This window comes from Panthera tigris, chromosome C2 (genome assembly GCF_018350195.1).
Source record: "Panthera tigris isolate Pti1 chromosome C2, P.tigris_Pti1_mat1.1, whole genome shotgun sequence".
Lineage (NCBI taxonomy): Eukaryota > Metazoa > Chordata > Mammalia > Carnivora > Felidae > Panthera > Panthera tigris.
The window spans coordinates 85,424,417-85,433,541 of record NC_056668.1 but is presented as its reverse complement, the minus strand read 5'-3'; positions in this window follow the sequence as shown (position 1 = coordinate 85,433,541).

Here is a 9,125-nt window from a genome sequence, read left to right as displayed (position 1 = left end):
TAAGTGGGATAAAACCCCGGATACCACGGAAACCGCCTCCAACCTGGAGAAGAACCAGAGCCAGGCCCTTTTATATCTGCGCGCCCTGGGTTCTGCCTGCGCAGACTCACTGACTTCCCGGAAAACCACTTCCTGGATGAGCAGGTGAAACTCGCGAAGAAGAGGGGCGACCACCTGAGTAAGTAACTGCTTCAGGCTGTCTGGCCCTGAGGCTGGGCTGGGCTGGGCTGGGCTGGGCTGGATGAATATCTCGGGAAGGCTCACCCTCAAGCAAGACTGGAAGCCCCCAGAGCCCAGCCGCCTTTGAGGGGCTCCTCTGGCATCCCCCTGGCGTCAGGGCTTCTGCCTTCACCTCTCCCTGAAGCCACTGGGCAGCCTTCTAACCCCTCACCCAAGCCCTGGACCAAATGGAAACAAGAAAGCTTGTTGCAGAATTAATTAATTAATACGACCAAGCGTGTCACTTGAGCACCTATGAAGTGAGGGAGGGAGGAACTAGCAGCAGTTGGGGAAGGAAGTTTTGGTTCATTCCTCACATCTTCAAAATGGACTCCAGAGAATCCAAGATTTAAATGTAGAAATGTAAGCCATAAAGAACTGTAAGAAACCATAGGAAATATTTTTCATAATTGCACGGTAAGGAAGAGTTTTTGGAAGTGGGGGTAGGGGGATGGGCTTTTACATTTTAGAAGCCGTCTAAGAAAAATCAATGATTTTGACCCTGTGAAATTTTTTAAATTTCTTTGTGGGAAAAAAGAGCACAAGAAAAAAAAAATAAAATGACAAACAGGAAATAATTATTTGTAACTCATATCAATGGAAAGGGATAAATTCCAAAACATATATTTAGGTTTTATAAATTAGCAAGAAAAGCAACAAAAACACAATAGAAAAATGTAAAAGATATCAATAGTTTATAAAAAAATAAATACAAATGTCTCTTAAATAGGGGCACCTGGGTGGCTCAGTCAGTTAAGCATCCAACTTTGATTCAGGTCATGGTCTCAAGGTTTGTGGGTTTGAGCCCCCCATCGGGCTCTGTGCTGATAGCTCGGAGCCTGGAGTCTGCTTCAGATTCTGCGTCTCCTTTTGTCTCTGTCCCTCCCCTGCTTGCACTCTCTCTCTTTCAAAAATAAACATAAAATTTTTAGAAAAACGTTTAAAAAAAAAAAACAAATGTGTCTTAAATACATAAAAATTCTCATCAGCTCATTATGAGAGAAATGCAAATTAAAACTATGTTGTCATACTATATTTCACCTATTTGTTTGGCAATGGTTAAAAAATTAACACACTGTTGAAAACGCTTTGAGAAAAAGTCACTCTCAGACATTGCTGGAGGAATACAATATGGTACAGTCACTATGGAGGACAATTTAACATTACTGCCAAAACTACTATTGCATATCTTCTTTGATTCTAGGAATACATCCTAGAAATACAGTCCTAGATATGTAAAATGACATCTATGGAAGGTTGTTATTGCACCACTTTTTGTAATAGCAAATTATTGGAAACAACCCAAACATGTGGAATTCTGGTAGAAAAAGACTACCCACAGAGTGGATAGGCAAACCAGCTGAGTGTGTTAGAGCAGGACACTAGAGAAAAAACTTTTTTCAAAAAGATGAGAATGATCAACAGTTTCAAATACTGATGAGAAGTCAAGTAAGATGAGAATAGAAAATAGACAATTGATAGATACTGGGAAGATACATATATTTGATCATCTTTAAAAATAATATGGTAAGGACAAAATGGAATGATGAGATCAAAAATCTTTATTGGAATGTGTTAAAAAGAGAATGGGAGATGAAGTAGAAGCAAGGGGAATAGGTTGTAGCTGGAAAGTTTTGGTGTTCTCAAAAGATGGATGCTAGCATAGGAATGGAATAATCCTGTAGAGGAATAATAATTTACACTACCCTCATAGCTGCTTGGGAGAAGGAAAAAGAAAGAAGGAAAAAAGGGGGGAGGGAGACAAATGAGATTATGACAGTACTCCATTTAAACTGGAACCATGAATAGCCCCCAAAGAAGGCTGATTAATGTTAAGATCTTTCCATTATTATTGAACTTAGATTAGTTGGACATTTTTCCAGTGGTCTCTCATAATCGAAGGTTATGTTAGTGATGAATATAACTAGAATCTTGTATATGTCTGATTAGTAAGTACCGTAGAAATTCTTGCCACATAAATAAACTTTATTGTCATTCAGCTCATCAGTGGTCCTTCCTCAGGGTTTCCACGGCCTCTGATTCGAAGGCCCTTCACTAGACCAGCAGAGCCTTATCTGCCACTGTTGTTATTAGCAATAAATATAAATGATGCTTTTTTTTAGTGTTTATATTTGTCCTGATCTCTCCTGATTTTGTAACTTCCTTTTTCCATTGCTGTTGTTGTTCTACTATTTGCTCCACCTAGAGTGATTATGTAGATATTCCGTTCTCATCTAACTCATCATATATTTAACTGCTGAGAATAAGGATATTATAGCTTCAATGCCGGTGGCACACCTGCACTTCGGAAATTTATTGCGGTTTATTCAAACATGGCATCTAATGATAGGTATGGTTTAAGTGATGCTGATAACAGTAATAGCAAATTCAAATTTTATAACTCTGTAACAGTTTAAATGTTGCTCTTTTCTGTAGACTGCTCTATTTGCCTGAATTTTAATGGCATTACAATAATATTCCATATTAAATTACTTTGAGAACAAGAAACTCAAATAAATTTTAAAAGATAATACTGTTTCTTCATTATTATGGGCTTTTTTCATAGCTCATTTATGGAATGTTAACTCAACATAAGAGCTACATCATTTTCTGCCCTAGGAAGCCTTATAACCTAATGGGGTAGACAGACAATGAAACAGTTACTATAAAGTGAGAGAGAAGCTCTCTTAGCAAAGTTCTGGATGCAATGAGAGCACATCATAGAGTCATCAGAGAAAGCCCGTGCAACAGGTCTTTTGTATACTAATGTCGAGGTCTCACATGATGTCCTCATCAGTGGAGTTACGGGTGGTCTTGCTGAAAGCCAGATACAGAGAACAAAACTAGATAAATCCTCAAGGCTTTATCATTGTATTGCCATTTGCATCTGAATACACTCAACCAAAACTATCCCTACCTGGATGTAGAGAGGTGACAGGTCACGGATCTAGTTTATTTATCTTTTATACCTGAGTATGAATGTATTTATTAGATCCTGTCCAGAAAGCACATTTTAATAAGAAGTTAAAAATAGCATCTTCAGGCCCAGGAACCCTGAAAGATACTGGCAAATAAGAGAAAAGGGGACAAAAAGAGGAAGGCAGAAGCTACTGTAAGCAGATACTACTTATTCACCATTTGTGCTCACAGCAGCTCTGGGAAATGTCCCTCGCTGTTCCCTGTTTCCAATTGAATCTGGATTCTCTCCATTGCTTGGTTAACATGTTTCCTTTGCTTCACTTTTACTCTAGATGGCAGCAGCAGAACAAAATAGAAGAGAAAATTCTAGTTTCAGTGAAATTATTCACCTGCATCTACTGAGTAAAAAAGTCTCACAGTGTTATTTGAATTAAATCATGCCCTTTAAAATTTTTCTTCCAGTATAGGAGTACATCAACAATGTTTCAATAATTAAAAGTCAAGGTACAGATGTTGTCACAATTGTTCAACTTGTTAGGCCACTCATAATATAATATTTATAAATAATTTTTATTATAATAATAATACCTCTGGGTGAAGACACTGCTTATATTCACAAGTTTACATTTAGAAGCTGAGATGTCAAGGTTGAATATAAAATATACTTTTAAAATTGGTGGAATTTCATCCAATAAAGGGCCAGATAATCAAATTGACAATAGAAATTCTCTGGCTGAGGGATGCCTGGGTGGCTCAGTTGGTTGAGCATTGACTTCAACTCAGGTCATGATCTCGTGTTTGATGAGTTCGAGCCCTGCATCAGGCTGTGTGCTGACAGCTCAGAGCCTGGAGCCTGCTTTGGATTCTGTGTCCCCCTCTCTGTCTTCCCCTCCCCCACTCATGTTCTGTCTCTCTGTCTCAAAAATAAACATTAAGAAAATTAAAAAATTCTCTGGCTGAATATATCAGAGAAATAAAATGGTATGATTTCTTTAATAAATTTATGTTTTTAAAGTTGTTTCAAATAAACATGCACACATGAAACTGGCTTTTATATACAGTATATATTTATATATATATAAATATATATTTACATATACAATATATATATTAAAATTGCAAATAGTTTATAAATAATTGAAAATAAATGATTTTATTTTAAAATAAAATTTCCCCTCATCATTATTTAAGCTGAGAGGATTTATGACCCCAGAACATGATTTGTAGATGAGATTGCAGAAACATTATAAAAATGAAGAGACACAAAGAGGATCCAGGAGACTAAAAGAAGGATGAAAGTTGTAATAATTTTCAAAAAGAGGCTTCTAAAACACATAGTCTACTGAGGTTGACATTGTATTCTCACACAATTCTAGTCTGGATTGAACAGAGAATTCCTAAAAGGTTAGGAAACACAGTAGTCCAGGTTTTATGCCTCATGGGTCGAGAGAATGCAACTCACATCTCTATATTCATAGGTGTTTGTATTGATTAAGAAAATTTTCCTGCAGAGGTATTGAAATATGTTGGAGAAGGGTCATTTTTTATATAGAAGTGCCATTTGGACTAGCAGTGGCCCTGTTATCATGAGTCAGAAGGGCTTCATTAAATTAAAGCCCTACGAAACTCTTTTTGTACTAGAATTATTGGCTTGATAAACCAGAATTAATTATTCAGAATCTTTAGATTACCACTGTTCAATCATTTTGTAACTAGGTTGATAGAGAAGCGGCATAGAATTGTGCCAAGGACCCAGGCTTCAGAGTGAAGGTTTTAGTTGGATTTTATAGCTCTGCCATTTATTTATAAGTCCTGCTGGTGTTGGGTGAATTGGAAAGTAGTCTGGCACCATGTAATTGGAATCTTTATATGTAGATCCTTTTGATCTAATGATTGCATCTAAAAAATCTTACATGAGGGAAAAAACTCATGAAGGTAGATAAAGCTAATGCATAAAGAAGTTCATCATCATGTGATTTACAATAGTGAAAAAAACAGGAAATGATGTGCAAGAAAGGAATGGTTAAGAAAATTACAACATATACTAAGATTCAGTAATCAAATAAATATCAAGTTTTTACTAATGTGCCATCTATCTTGCTAGGCACTGGAGATTCAGCAGTGAACATGAAAGATACAGAACCTGACTTTCCAATAATAACAATTTAAGGTCAAGTTTTAAAAAGGTAAGAAGAAAGTCCTTATAATACTATAATACTTAATAATGCTCTAAAACCTTTATTATACTGTTACATAATTTATATATGTAGGGGCACCTAGGTGGCTCATTCAGTTCAGTGTCTGACTCTTGATCTCAGCTCAGGTCTTCAGCTCAGGGTCACATGCAGCGTGGAACCTACTTTAAAAAAAATTATATATGTATAAATACAGAAAAAATATTGGAAGAAAATACATCAAAATGTTAATAGTTGTTATTTCCAAGTCACGGTAATACAATTATTTTTCAACAACTTTCTACATTTTCTACAATGAGTATGTTTAAATTTTTTTTTTCAATCATGCAAAAGAATTTTGTACCAAAGGTTAACCATGATAAAAAGAGAATTATATCTAATGACACTCAAAAGCCAGATCCACTTCATGGTAAGAAAAATCTCTAAGCATATAAGGACAAATTACACCGTCTTTATATGATTTCCATCACAGTGTTTTTTGTAAAATCTGCTTCTTCCTCAGCATTGGGAAGATCTGTTCTTCTGCAGAGGGATGTTGAATGTTGGCAGGACATTCCACCCAGGTGACACAAGGGGGTGCCCAGGTCCTGCTTCCAAATGCTTCCCTTTGTCTTCCAGGAAAGAAAAAAAAAAATTGAAACCTGACATTTGAATTGATGACCACTTAAAATGCTTTAATAGACTTATGTGTACAGTCTAACCTGAAAGATCTTTGAAGGCATGATCCTCTGTGCAAATCACCTCCACTTTCCTGCATTTACTTTATAAGAAAAAATATTGCAGGAGAAAAGAGGCCTTTTAAAGCACAATTAAGAAGAATGGAGAAAGACTAAACAGCCAAGAATAAAGACTTGTTAAACAAATTATGGTACATCATAAATAAATCAGGAAATAACCATTAAAAATGATATTGATGTGTAAGGACATTAAAAAGCAATTTTTTAAAAAGCAATTTATACAAGAATATGTAAAATATGATCCAATTTTTATTTTAATATATCATATGCATAATTAGACAAATCTAGAAAGATATATGCCAAAATATTAATAGGCATTATCCTTAAGAAGTGACAGGGTTTTTTACTGCATTCTCTCTGCTTGTCTACATTTTATAATTTTTGTCTATGATAAAAAAGACTTTTTTTAAACAACAAGAATAAATGAGTTATTCCCAAATAAAAATAAATAGTGGTTCTTAAAACCTTTGCTAACTAAATATATATGTAAATCACTGCAAATTTCCCAAAGATGTGGTGATAATACTGCTGTATTTTCTGAAGACAGATCCACTTCATAACTGTTGTTCTGGTGTAACTATTAATAGTGCCCTTTCAGTCTCAAAAGTTTGAATAAGTCACCCAACAGGTGTATTTTTAATTTTTGTCCAGGAAGTTAGCAAACCTTGCATCTTCTGCCCTATGTCAGCAGGCTGTTTCTAATCCAAAGGTCCTTAATTCTTTGTTCTACCAATGTGCTCAAATGCAAGGCTGGCCCATAAATTCTGAGATTCTCTGGGATACATTAGGATCAGTGTGGGGCCAGGGTACATTCCAAGACCTATTTGGATCACAATCAAGACAGAAAGTCTTTTTGAGACCCCAGCTTGACACCTTGGCTAAATGTCCTTAAGCCTAACTTTTGCATCAAGCATTATGTAAAACCAACAATTTATTGCCTTGCTGAAAATTCCTTGGATTAAAAGTAACAAACACCACTCAGATAGTAAGAGTATATGGAAAATGTTCTAAATTAATCTAAGGATATCTTCTGGGACTTACAGAACCCGGTGAAGCCCCACACAGAACCAGAGCCAGGACCAGACAGTGCGGGCAGCTAACTCTTTTTCTCTTTCTCTTTTTCTCTTTCTTTTCTTTCTCTTCCTCAACCTCTTTCACTGTATGGGATTGCATGCTTTTCTTTCACTGTGCACATTTATGTCATTCTTGCTCTGCAGAAGTGCTTATTTGGCTACTTGGTACACAAAGCCAAGTCTGCCACACTGAGTGTCCCTACATGTTCTCTCAGGTCTAGCAGGAATTAATTAGTGCCAGCACCTGTGAGTCCAAATTCCCAATTCCCAAGGGACAAACGCTGAGTTGTATATCAATGGATTAGTTTCTCTTGAATCAGGTATCTACTCTGGCTCAATTATGTCCTGGAGGAGGTGGAATAACAGTGGTAAAATGGCCCATCCAAGTGGATTAGGGATGAGGGATGTACTCTCGGTAGACACCCCCACGAGAATCTGCTAGCTTTCCTTCCTTTAAAGAAATTGGCAGGTTTCTCCTCTTCAATGGCATACTCTTACTAAACAGGATGAAAAGAAAGCGCTGTTAGTAACTCAAATCCACACACCACTGGTATTGTGATGAAACTTCCAATGACACCCTCAGCCATAGTTTTCCCCATAGCTGCTTCATATTTTAATTCTATTGCCAACTTCCAAGGAAACTAGAAGCATAGTCCTTACCCACTTTCTTCCAAACTTAAGCCCTATGATGCAGAGTCATAAGGAAGGCACAAGTCACCCATCTGAAGAGCAAAATCTTTATTCTTTTGCTTTCCAACCATTTACTCATGTAACAAACATTTATTGCATTGCTACCATATGTCAGAGCCTGTGCTCAGTGCTGTGGGAAGAGATAAGACACGGCTCTTATTCACAGGCATTCACAATGTACTGAGAGAGTCAAAGAGATAAAAGAATAATTATGTTACAATGTGATATGACCTACAACAGAAATATATACAAAGTGCACTGAGCGCAAAGAGAAAGGGTCTAAATCATCCTTGGGGAAATCAAGAAAGATGACTAAAATATTATATTTTATTTGGGTGCTGAAAGAATAAGACTTTTCCTGATGGAGATGAAGGGGAAGATTCCAAGTTAAAATAACAACAGTAATAAATAGCTACCATATACTTAACATTTACTACATATAGATACTCTGCCACATGCTGAACATGGATTATCTTGTTAAACCTCGAAACCCAGCTGGTCTGCCTGTCACTCCCCTATGCACATGTATCTCAGGATCAGTCACTTAGAACACAAGATCCTCAAGAGGACAGAACTATGGGCACGCAGGGATGTTAACAAATGCCAATTGCTAACCTGAAAATATTCTATATTAGCGTGTGTGTAAGGAAACAAGCAGTCTCATACACACTGCTGATGGAAGTATGACTTCCTGAAGGACAATATGTCAACAAGCATCAAAATTCAAGCTTAGAGATTTGCCTTAAGGAAATAATTGAGAATGCAGGCAAAATTAAAACTACAAGGATGTTCATCACAGTACTATTCATAATAGCAATCTAAAATGTTCAACAATTTTTGCCATAAAAAATGTTATTAAAGTATATTTAGTGAATGAAAAGATGTCCATGACAAGTTCAAAAATCAGTACTTAAGTAGAATATATAGAATAGTCTTATTTTATTTTACAGGTGTATATATATAAATGTATATGGTGTAGAAATTAAAAATACATAAATATTTTTATTGATAATTAATTTATTTGAAAGAGAGCACACACAAGCATGCGCACAAGAGTGGAGGAGGGGCAGGGGGGGAGGGAGAAACTTACACGGGCTTCATGCCCAGCTCAGAGCCCTGTGAGACACTCAGTCTCATAAAGATGAGATCATGACCTGAGCAGAAACCAAGAGTCAGATGATTAGCTGACTGAGCAACCCACACACCCCAAAAAATGCATACATATTTTAAGTGTGCATATATATGTCTGCAGGTTATGTTTTATTATACTTACATATATTTTAGTGTGTACA